The sequence below is a fragment of the Centruroides sculpturatus genome, unplaced genomic scaffold (genome assembly GCF_000671375.1).
Source record: "Centruroides sculpturatus isolate CEXI.00-Female unplaced genomic scaffold, Cexi_2.0 scaffold580, whole genome shotgun sequence".
Taxonomy (NCBI): Eukaryota; Metazoa; Arthropoda; class Arachnida; order Scorpiones; family Buthidae; genus Centruroides; species Centruroides sculpturatus.
In genome coordinates, this window is record NW_019384668.1 from 150940 (window position 1) to 164739 (window position 13800).

Genomic DNA, 13800 nt, shown 5'->3' on the forward strand with positions numbered 1-13800 from the left:
ATTTAAAACTAATCTGTTATGGATGAAAAAGGAACAACTATCTATAATTGTCAGTGTCACGATTCAACATTAATTTAAAAAATATGTGAAACTTATGAGCGGTTAAAAGACAATTTGAAGGAATTGTCTAATAGGTAGGCAGGCCTATATGAAAAATTACTTTACCGATTCTTTTATCTTAATCATTATCATACTTATAAAAGATTTGCCATAATATTACATTATATATACCGTACAGTACATAATAATAATATGTGAAAATTTCTTTTTGTCAAACTAAAGTATAAAAATCATATGTAGTTTATTTTATGAAATAATATATATCAGAATTACCATTTTATCATCAGTTACAGTGAAAAGCTATTAGTGTTATTTCAAAAATAATATATGCTATCTTTTTATAAGCATTTGGTAAACATTTCTTTATATTTTTACATACTTTAATAATTATTCAAACAGCTATTAGTCTACTATTTTCTATTTTTAGTTTGTTTTAAGTTTTGTTTTAATTATTTAATTTAGTATCTTATTCTTTGAACAGGTATAAAATCAACTGTTTTATTTGAATAATTTATGGAATTTCAAAAATTTAAATATTCAAAAGATATATAAATAGTATCTGAAGATCATAATGTGATATTATTGTAATAGGGAATTTAGAGCCTTCGAAAACTAAGAATTTATGGATTGAATTTTAATACAAACTATTAGGAGAAATCTCATCTCATTTTTTTCTCTATTGTCAATGAAAACTCGATCTTTTTATTGAAATAAATAAATCAACAAGTATGAATAATTGAACTTTTTGAGGTCTGTTAATTTCATAGAACTTTCTATACAAATGAATTTATAAAATTGCTCTAAACAATATAGAGTATTGTGGAAAATATTTTAATAAAATATAGTGTTTCTTTTATTATATATATGGCACGGTAATGAATAATCGTGTATATATATATAGCATTATTTATTACTATATCATATTTTAATAACTTTTATAAAATTCAGTAACAAAAGCACAGAATTAAAAAATAAAAATCAATATTTATATATACCCTTAAAGTATCTTACGATTCAGTATAGCATTTACTTTTATTTAACGTGAACGAACTATTTACGTCAATAAGCTTTTTTTCTAGTACCAAAGTACAACTATAGCCAGCTTGTAAAGATTCAATATTGTTCACAACTGAAGATCTACCTGAAGATTCAATTGTATTTTATATAGACCTATAAAGATTTAATAGAGCTCTGGCAGTAGGCCTAATTCTCACAGTAAAGACGAAAATCAGCTCTAACCAACTGAAACTGCTGTAAAAATACAGTTACAGTTAATTGAAAGAGTTCGAATCCAAACTAAATGGATTCTTCTAATCTTATTTTATTAACTTTCATCCATAGACTAGATCCGATCGTTAATCTATACTTAATAGGTTTCGGCACAGAAGATAACTTAGATTATTAAAGGTTAATATATTTTCCGTACTGTAATATTTGAAACACAGGACATTAATAAACTCAAACCCTCATTGAATTTCCCTATCAAACTACATAAAGCTATTAACTGTATCTGCTTCTCTATAAATCTCGAAGCAGCGAAATAGGGCTCTGCTCCCTCTTTAGATTGAATCATGAATATGTTTAGCGTAAACCATAAATCATTGTAGATGGTTATATCTAATATTTTTATACTATTAATAGGTTTAAGCACCATATAATAATTCATCCGAAAAAATTTTTATAGGTAAATTATAGCAGAAACATTTAAAGCAAATAAATATTATTGCTACTAATTAGCATACAAAACAGTTTAGTTTATCAACATATTAGTTTATTTTCTACCGTTATTAAACGTGATTAATTTAGTATGATAGATCACCATTTAATTTACGCTTTATTGCCAGTCACCGTGTTTAACACACACACACACACACAAAAAAAAACTTGTCTTGTTAAATCTGAAATAATAATAAGTTAGAAAGAATACTTAAGAATCAAATGTACATGCCATCTGTCGTTTTTTACATCTTTTATCATAAAATACCCATTAATGTTGGTGAGTTGATGATTATATGATTCGATTTTATTATTTCTTAATCAAATCTAATTTCTCTTTTTGACAACTTTGGTCGTCGAATATCATCAAACATGTATGAAATTTTTACAGTGAATTTTTTTCTTCTTTAATTTCTTTCCGTTATAAATAGCTATTAACTTCACTGGAATTATTTGATTCTAAATACGTTCAATTAAATTGTTTATATTAATTTCCACTACCGTATATTACATGTAATATATACAATAGACTCAAAATCTTCTAGCCCAATATGCCATGTCTTCAAGTTTTTTTTAATATAACAAAGTACAAAATAATTATATTTATGTAATTANCAATGTAGATAAATCAATCCATACTGGTTCAGATGATATAGGACAACTAATTAGATACTGGAGCACCAACTTCCTGAGAATTATGTGTGTTTGCTATTATATTACCAGCCTCGGCTACTGTAATTCAATAAAGGTATGTCAAACTAATAAATTATGCAAACTTTTTTTTTAATTGTCAGATTTAAAACACGATATCAATCTCGAGAAAATTTATTTATTTCTATTATAATTGAAATGATAGAAGAGGGGTAAAAATTTTCTAATTTTGCTTTATTGTCTCTTGATTATAAAGCTTATTAAACAATATTTTACAGATTTTGGTAACAGCTTCTATTAATGGAAATAACGTGGCTATTTATCGTATAGAAATGACTACAGTTATATCAGCCGTATCATGTATTAAATCCGATAAACCGTAGTCTATAAAGTTCCAGAAAGGTTAAATTATCGTGTTTGGCAATGTAATTGGCTATGTATGCGTGTTTGCAATGTAATTAGGCAATGTTACTAGAAATTGATATAAACTAGAGTAGCTAATTCTTCTTTATTTTAATTCTATTTAAAATAACATTAATAATAATTATAATAAACTTATGCCATCGAAAACATCGTTTAAAAAGATACTGTGATCAATAACTGGTTTATTTATAGGATTAATTATTGATCTCCCGTTTATAAAGAGAAAAATGCTATGACATAAGCAAAGTAAAATAATATTTTAGTGAAGTTTTTTGACAATTTTATCGAGAACGGAAATTAGATAAGTTTATTCAGTCGTTATACTGGAACATTGTTCATTTAATCATTGAACTTTATTGTTAAGTAATTATTATTAACATTAAAAGTGAAACAAATATATGAAGGTTTTGGGTGTAAAAGATGATAAGCGCCATAATGAAAGTTTAGAGAAAATGCAAAATTTAAACGATTTAAGTAGTTTTCTGCTTTATCTGCTTTAATCAGATTAAAGGGCATGTTATAGTTAAAAAGTAGATATAATATTTAAATTGAAATATATTGATGTTTAGCTGTTAGCATGCATTAGAACGTACTAATAAAAATGATACCATATTTTACATCCGAAACTTTCATATGTGTACAATATTTGTTTAGTTTTTTTAACTGTTTGAAATTTAAATTTATTTTAAAAATGCCTTTTTAATCGTTTAAAAAAACAAATAAATTTGTATCTACATTTTTTACCACTGTTTCATTTGATTTTTCACATAAAATTATTGAAGTATAAGTGCAAAATTTCCTAGAGGTTATATGCTGTTGATTGTAGAATTTAAANATGTATAAAAATAATTTTAAAAAATTTAGCTTACAGTACCTTTTCTTGGTGATAAAATGATACAGATTGTGTTTTGATCTTTCTCATCACGAAGGATACTTCATATATTTCATCTTGGACACAAATCAACGCTATTATAAGAGGGCATTAAAAGAAAGCTCTTCAAGATTCTTTGAAACTACCTGTGATGAAGAGCTTTCATGTAGGTTATTGGATAGCAAATTAGCGGTCCATTTGTGCCTGGCAGTCGGGCGAAGTGTCCATATGGAAGAAAGATAGCCTGTCATTACTCACCGCGGCACACCTGTGAGAGTTTAAGGGCATACTACTGTAATATTCTGGTCATTCAGCAATAACAAAGTAGTTCCTTTTTATCCTATTATTTTTTTCTTTTCTTTATTTTAAAAGGCATACAATTATATATTTGTATGTAGCAGTTAAAATTCTTAACGCCCAGAACGAAATGAAAATAAAACAATTCGAAAAAAAAGTCAAGATAACTCCTTTAAGGGTACATTAAAATCTTTTAAGAAAATAATTAAAGTGAAAGATAAGAGGAGAGTTCATTTATATTCGAGATAATTTTTAACCTCAAAAAAGAAAATAAAAATACCTTTTTGAATACAAACTAGGTAAATTAACGTTAACAGGATTATTGGTTAATTAATACAATCGTTTTATCTTAAATACATCAACTGATAAATAGATCAGATGTAATTAAAAAGAAAATCTAATTAGCAGCCACTTTATATTCAACGTTGTAATTTCGATTGAACCTGTTTTTCTATTGGCCATTGAGTTCTGTTAAATTTAATATACGATGACTGTTACAGACATTCAGCTGTAATGCATTTTATCATCTACCAGCTCATTTTCATAACAGGATAGACTCTAAACTCTCTGTGGGGTAAATCATCTATCAGTGTTAATGGAAGCATCTTTTGATTAGCAAGTAAGAATAACATAATAAATACCAATGCGATGTTGTTTGTTGCACGGGAGTAGTTTTCTTGGTCACGATACTCTCGAAATTTGCTGTTTCTATGCAAATTGCTGATATAACTTCGATTTATACAAGAATAAACTTTGCAAGAAGTCTTTGTTATAATTATAAATGACTAATAGAATAGCATCGTAGTTTGAGAGCTAAAATGCAATACAGATTAACTTTATGCGTTAAAGTTTATAATAAATGTTTTACTTCTCTCATAATTTTCATTTCTCCAAAGGAGGAAAAAATTTACATAATAAGCTTTTGGATCTACTATAAATTGCTCTTAGTTGACTCGCAGAGTTGATTTATCACGCTATGCTACCCGCAAGAGTCTTTAATAAATTATCAGTTCAACTTTTATCTTAAAGGCTATATTTAATGTGAAAATAATTTTCAAATGGAGCCCGAGAGCATCGTATGAAAGGGGAACACCCCAAATGAATAAAAAAATTAAATTCGTCTTACATCAAGATCTTATTGATAAAATTCCTTCCGAATATATGAAAAGATAACAAATTATAAATTACATAAATAATTAATAACAGAGATATTTACTTTATCTGGTTTTTAGAATGGTTTGTAGTCTCATTAATTACTTTTTTAAAGCGGCTTTACCACAAAAGCAATGAGAAATTTGACTTCTATAGCCGATTTTAACAGCAATTGCGACACCGGATCATCCAATAGAATTTCTACATATCAGAAATACCTTAAGGCATTCTTTTTGCTGTGTCAGGAATTTAACAACAAACTTCACGAAAAGCACCACTAATGATGCTATAGACCCATCTCTTTATCAGTGTGTGAATTTTCTTTAATTAAGTCAATCAATTAACATTTGTATAATTCGTTTAGGTAAAGAGAATTGCTCTTACTGTATCTAATGGAAGAACAAGATGTCCTATCAACAACTTTGATTCAGTCCGGCAAGTTGAAGTGAAGCCAAGTAGAAATCGCAATTTTAATTGAAAGTATTTTTTATGCATTTGCATGTACGCATCAATCTAAAATGTAAATTTGTTGGCTCGGAAGAAGCTGCTATATTTAAAGAAAAATCAATTTAGATAAAGCAATTTTTGAAATCAAATGCATGATAAAGAAATTTGATTTTTAAATTATTTCACTCCATTTTTCTCCCCCATCTCTTACAACTTAGATATTTTAGGATTTGTCTATTTTATTTCATTTTTAATCTTCTGTTCAATTTATTAACGTGTTCAAATTTAAATTATAAAAAATTTTCAATTTATAATTTAAATATCTGATAGTCTATTGATTTTTAAAATTTACCTGATGTAATTATACTGTTTTATTTAAATTATAATTACATATTTTTTTAAACTGTTGTAAATATGCATAATATAAAAAAAATTGTGGATATGTTTACAAGTTCCTGTTACCATTAAAAACCTGAATATTTTTATTTAACCAAAAAAATTGTTGTGTACAAGTACTTAATCGAGTATTTCTGCTGGTTGTTAATTATAAATGGCAAGACTCTGAGTTAATTACTTGTTTTTATTATCATGGCACGAAATAAAATACAATATAATTAACCCCAGAGGAATTTGAAGAGCAACTAGTGCTTTGTTATAACTTAATCCTCTTCGAATTTTAGCTAAGTTTTCGTTTCATTATAGTAATTTGCTCTCACCGTAAATGTACAGTACCTGTTTGTCAAATTATATTTCTCATCTCTTTACTAAGTTAACTATTTAAAAATTATTAATATATAATAAATTTATATATAATTAATTATTAATTTTTTAATAAATAAAACATTAAAATAAATTTAAAAAATAAAAATATAACGTCATTTGCTTATAAATACAAAAATTATAACATCATTTTATTCAGTCAAAGTTTTAAAAAAAAAAAATTAAAAAAAAAATAGTGATGATGCAAACGAGGGAGAAAAAATAAAAGAGTAGAAAATCTTAATGTTTTCAACTCTGTAAAATCTGGAAAATCGCCAGAAATCAGAAAAAGAAAAAGTAGATATAAATAAAAGAAAAATACATTAATAAAATTCTAACTTGTAAGAGTAAATTCAAGAAGAAAATTGACAAGAATAAACTAGTTATAAATTATTACATTAATAAAATTGAAAATATTCTTATAAAATGATTTGTTTTTCTATTCATAACATTAAAATATTCATCCATCACAATAAATCAATGAATTTTTAAACTGTAGATTCATATCTCTTGTTCTGATGAAGTAAACAAATAGAATTTGCCCATTTTTTATCATTGTCAACAACTCTAGATTTAATTACTAGAAAATTACAAATATGACATTTTCTGTAATTTTTTACTCGATAATTAATAATTTTAATGATTTTTTTTACAAAATCTGATTAAAGTAAGTTACCATTTTCGTGCAACGGGTTAAAAACTTTTTTCATTTTGTATCATAAGATAATTATTGATATCCTAATTCCTATCAATTGAAATTATATTTAAACAAGAGCTTGTTTTATATGGAAGCATATAAAAATATATTGGCAAGAGACAAAAGATTTAGGTAATCTGATCTGCAACCACAATTCTCCTTGTTAATTAACGAATTTTATTTTATTATTTATTTTTTTAATCCTCTTGCCTCCTCTTATTTCTCGCCAGTGAGAACTAATGAGCGACGTGTAACGTTGTAATGATGTTTTATATCGTCGTTAATAATCCGTTATTCTCAGCCAATTACCCGCTTGATTAGTATATCAAGCAGATTGAAAATTACGTGTAGACATTTATTTATGAGTTGCTATCAAAAATTTAAGCGTATAAAGAAGAGCAAACCTCGATACCATTATTATCTTTACTCCACGCTACCGAAACTTTTCGATAATTTTAAGAAATTTAATTTTTTTAAATATATCTTACTTTTTTTTTAGTAATAAATATGAAAAGTTATAAACTTTCAAGAATAATTTTTCATGTTTTTTAAATTTTATATTTGACTTTTCTCTAAGTTAGACCGAAGATGTAAATTTTTGCCATTTTTATATCAAAGATTTAGAAACAGCATATAAATCAAAATAATGGACTTTTTAAATATGATATTATCTGGATTTTTATGCCGTAAAAATGTTTAAATATTGTAAAACTTATATAAAATTAAATAAAAATTTATTCTTATAAATTATATTTTAAACATGCCACTATAAAATACATCAAATGCCTTTAAAATGCATCTATAATGAATATATTAAGGTTTTGTGTAGGAATTTTAAGAATATTTTAATAAATATGTTTCTGGAATTTATATTTACGAGAATCTAATATAAATTATTATAATATTTTTCTTCATTGAAGGGAAGAGGAATTTACTAATAAAAAAAATAATATTAAAACGATAATTGAAGTTTATTGTTAAAAGAATTTAATATAATTATTTAAATAATAAAATATATTACCAAGATGATTNACCAAGATATAAAATAAAATTAAGTAAATAAAATAGAATATAAACTTTTAATTATTTTTATATAAATTATAATAACACTTACAGAAATAACTGAAAATGTGTAAAAACTTAAGTGAATAGATGCATGTTTTAGAAACATTTTTCTAAATGAATTTAATATATTTTAAAATATTTTATAAATATTTTATTTTTGTATATTTTAGAGATATTTCAAAACACGAAAGTCATGAATTTATAGAAGCATTTCTAAAGAATATCTCATATATTCATAAAACAGGATAAAATATTAGTTAAACTGTTCTAAAATATTATCTGAATATTCATAGAAAATTCTGTAAAGCATGCAATCGGTCACCATAGCAACCTTCTTAAAAATGCAATAGATAAATACAGAAAAATCTCTAAACCATGCGACAGATATTCATAAAAGCATTTCTAAAACATGCAAAATAGCTATTTATAAAAACCTCTAAAACATATGTTACTTTAGATATCCATAAAAATATTCGGAAAAAAAGGAATAAAATAAAAAAATATTATTTTAGAGGATGAATAATTCAAAAATCTTACAACAGCTTCTATTATTCAAAAGAACATAATTTTTCATTTAGGCCTACATATCCCAGAAGATAAAATATTTTCGAGTTTCTAGATGACATTTTCATCAGAGGATTTTAAATTTGTATTCTGAGATTTAATCTTTAGGAAATGAGCAAAGCAACCTTAGAAATTATTCAATTTAAAACCGGTTTAGTCTGGTTAAATATTAAGCAAAGTCTGGTCAAATTACTACCAAATCTGTATAATTCTGCTATATAATGTTTACAAATGACAGTTGTCTTATGGTTACAATTTTAATCCACAACTAATGAATGTATTATTCGTAAACTGAATAGAACGTCCGAAATGAAATTTGTGGTTCACTTACCTTATTCAAATTACAATACGATTCAATATTTTGGACATGCTAAACTTTGTCTTACTTTGCATTTGTATACACAAATCAAACTTTATTCGTTTGACTCGGCGTTTATCATTTGTAATATTAATAATTCTTCTCCAAACTGACTTTTCGGAATTCGTTAGAGAAAGATAAGGTTTGAAAAGAATAAAGTAAACTAAATTAGAAACGATAACAATAATATGCAGTCCCATAAATTTATGATATCGATACTATAAACTTATATTTTGTCGATAGCAGTAAGCGAATGTGGGCATTTTCTAATATTGAATGTGTCTTTCTCTGTCGAATAGATGGTCATTCCAGAGAAAATTGTATGTCATAGTAAGTCATAATTATAGCCTCTGGCTTCAATAAAAGGACGGTCCATTTTTCGAAGTACACTCTTTTCTCGGTCGATATTTTCACACATTTTCTATGTTTTTTTTTATTGAAAACAGATTATTGCATTGACTAAGGACGTATTAAATTTGATTTATATAAAATCTATTAAATATTCTTAACTCTAAAATAGAAAACTTCTTCTTTTGAAATTAATATTTCAAAATTTTCTTTAAGAAACTTTACAGCACATCTTAATTACGCTGCATAAAAATGAAATACTAAAGTCAACAAGCTAAAAATTTATTAAAAATAATAATTTTTGTCTCCTTAAAAATTTGACGCGTTCTTCTAATCATATTCAACCGTTTAAATGACTAATAAAGTGACCTTGTAAAAATATAATGTCTACAGAATTATAGCAATTATTAAATTCTCAAATGCGATAAAATTGAAATATATATATATAGGCATATACAAGCGGTAACATATCCTCTATGTTATCATTAAATTTAAAATGCCGAAACGTCTAAAAATTTTTCCAACGACTCCATTAAAAAACCTAAAGGCGTTTTATTGCTTACCAAAACAACTTCTGAACTTTATGTTTACGTATATCATTCATTAATTTTTAAGAACGAAAGAAAAATATATTACACAAATGACTTCTGCACCCTCAAAAATAATTTCTGCAAGAATTATTTAAAATTAAGTATCAACCAAAGGAAATTTTATAATGTAATCTTTATTTTTAGGAAAAAATCAACAGAGAATAGATTTAATAATAAAAGATTCCATTATTAAAAATTAACCAAGCTTAAGAATGAACGAATTTAAATTTAAAGTAGATCAAACCGTACCAGATGATGTGGAGTATCGAGATAAGAGATAAAAACATACTCATTAAAACAAAGATGAACGAAAAAGCGGTTACTGACCCTAATGGTTAAACAGCATTTACTTAATGTTCACTGAAATGCCTATACAGCGGAAACTTATTCAATCTGTACAATATATAGACCCGCTTTAAATCATTCCATTGAACGAGCTTCCACAAACGCAGGAAAAAGAAGAAAAAAAAAATCTAATTCCCCGAGTTGCACCGAGACATTCTATTTCTTTTTTTCCATGAAACTTTCATTAATACTTCTGTCCAGAGCAACTTAAGTCTTTGAATGTTGACAGCTGATTTGCATATGAAATGGCTGGCCATTCCAACCCTTTTAGTCAGAATAAAATGTCCGCCAGAGAGGAAATTCTCCGTATTCTGTAAATAATGGCAACTTACCGTCGGTGCTGCCACCGTTGAGCCTTTTTTTTTTCTTTTTTCTTCCCCCTCATTCCGGTCACGTGTGCGTCACGTGGCTTACGGTGGTTGCCATAGCGACGTCATCAAACGGCCGGAAGGAAGCTTTATACAGTAAATCTTTAGCCAGGCCAGCGGGCGGTGGAAACTTTTAAACATCATCTGGCAGTGTCGTGCTGACTAGCCAGCGTCTGCAATGACAACATTTGTCAGAGTGTCGTGACTCTTGAGTCACTGGAGCCTTCACAACTGATGGCTCCCTAGAAAGAAGTTGAGAATTTTTCTGCTTCAGCCGTTTTCCTAACCGTTGACTTTTTTAACCAAAGTTTTTCCATCCATTTACCCATTCTCGTTTCAAAAACCTAGAATTCTCACTGATTCGACCTACTTCCAATGCTTTTCTGAATATCAAATGTGGAAAGATTACGCATTAACCGTGGCGTTAACTATCGGTTTTGATTTAAAACTTGAGAGAATACTTTGTAACGGTGTAAAGCATTTGTTAAAATTTAACAATCGTCATTTATACTTCAATTCCCATCTATCACAAGGGAAATGGTCGGTACAGCAAATTCTGATTCTCGAATTTCCGGTGCGCTTCCGGCTCTAGAATTCCATCTGCTCCTTTTACTGCCTTTTTTTCCCTTCTTTTTTAATTTACTGGATATTTTTCCCCTGGAAATTCTCTTCCTCCTCAGACATCGCAAACAGCGATTGATTGGCTCTTTAATGTTCTACCCATCTCCGGATAGCGTCAGCCTTTGCAGTGAACTTCTCGCTATAGCCCAAAGGAAACTTTTTCAACAACTGAAAACAAACTAAATGATTTTACTATAATCTTTCTTCTCTCGAACAAGCAAAAGACAAAAACTAAAGTACAAATAGTAGCTATTTCATTTGTTATTTGAATTTTATTTAAACATCTTAAAAATAAAAAAAAAGCATATATATATATATATGATTGTATAGGCTGAATAAAAAAGTACTTTGTTGTAAGATTATAGCAGAAATATAACCGACAAAGTCGAATAAATTAAAATGCAACGTTTAAAATTCGGATTTCAATTTTTGAAAATCGATGTTGAGCTTCTCCTCTTTTACATTTTCAACTGAAGAATCTATTGACCATTATTGAAATTGTATGGTTACTAGAATCACACTAATGTCTTAAATATATTCTCGACTTTATTCAATTATTAAACTTAGAAAAATTTTATGTATAATGACTAGAATTTTATAAAATTTTATTATAAAGTGAATTGTAATAATTTAACCTTCATAATATAAATCGGTTTTATTGATTTAGTACATTTTTTGTTAATTTTTATGCTTATTGATTTGTATGGTGAAAGAAAGAAAATGGCTTACTAAGGCTTAATCAAATAAAAACCATCAAAGTGAAGAGCTAATGTTTTGCGCTCACAACTGGATTTAGTAGCTACAACTCTAATAATAGAAATAGGTTTATAATAAATGGTTCATTGATTTATTTACATTTAAAATCTCTATCGATATAATAAATTTGCGATAGAAATTTAACAAAAAAAGTTCTATCCTAAAGGAAAAATTTACAACCTTTTTCTTTTTATTTTCGAACAGAACACGATAAAAAATTGAGTCGACAAGTCAATGTGTATAAATCACTCAATGTAAATTATAATATTTTATTTATACTTATAATTGTACATTATAACAATTTTTTAATATATTCTATACATTGTTTGTTATTAATGTATGTTTTTAAATACATTCGATGTAACGGATTTTCGGCAATAACGGGCATTTCTTCCCCTAAATAGTGTGTTAAATAGAGGACCTACTTTATTTTAATTACGAAAAAACGTACTTTTACTTGAACTATCCAAATTTCTTTAAGTATATAAATTACTTCACAGAATTTTTAACGAAAATTTAAAGTGCAGTTTAAAAAAAATTCACTTAAAACAATTCTAATTTACGTAATAAGAATTTCAGATATGACATAAAGGAATTAAAGTTAGTCTAAAATTCTTTAAGAAATATAAGTTAAGCGACTAGAATTAAGCAATTAAAATTGTATGCTTCATAATATTTATAATAATTTTCTACGTTAAAGAGGAGTTTTGTTGCAAGAATAGTTAAACGTAGTGTCACACCATTTAATTAGCCTAATATTTTTGGTGTTTTCAATAAATTTACATTGATTCTTTTGATTCAAATGGTTCTATCAATTGGGCCTATAACTTTAAATACAGTTGATTATTATCTCTAGGCAGAATTTTAACCAATGTTAAAGACAATAGTATCGTTAGAAAGAGCAGTAGCCTACGTTATAAAATTCTTTTAATAAATTAGAAAATATGTAATATTTTTTATATCGGCAAATTACTGGAACTATTTGGGACCTTCTTAATGAACATAAAAAAATATGTTTCAAAAAATAAAATAAATTATCTAAACTAGTAATTAAGGAAGAATTTGTCACCGGTTGGAACGGGCTCAACTTTTAGCTACACATTGCCAGAAACTCTTGATTTTCATAAGAAAATCGATAAAAATTTTATTACAGAAACAGCGCAATAATATCGCTGATGAATTAAATGATATATGAAGCATTTTTTATAATCATTTTTGCAATCAAACTTTCTTTAACATTTAAAATTAATGCAAATATTCAAAATAAACTTTCGTAAAATTTTGAAATTTTGTTCCGTTCTTTATATGCTTGAAGAAGCTTAAATAGCTTAACGAAAGCATTTAATTTTCGTAAGTAAAGCTTCTAAAAAACGACTACATCCGATGCAATAGAGGTTAAGAAACACTCTTATGAGTTAGGCTAGTCTAGCTATCAAATTTGTGTGTCAAATATCATTAAAATATAATTGCATTTGAAGTTATCTTTTAAAGTAGATTTACATATATATTTTTTGTAAGGGAGGTTTGAGATAATCTTTTCTCTCAGAGAGCATTAAAAGGAGTTGCTTTATATTATGCAATGCCTCTCTAACAATGCCATAAAAGTATTAAGTTAATATAACTTAAAAATTTTTAATGAACAATGAATAAAGAATCTAGATTCGAATTAGTCAGTGTACGATGAATATGATAACGATTGAAATTACTTGGAC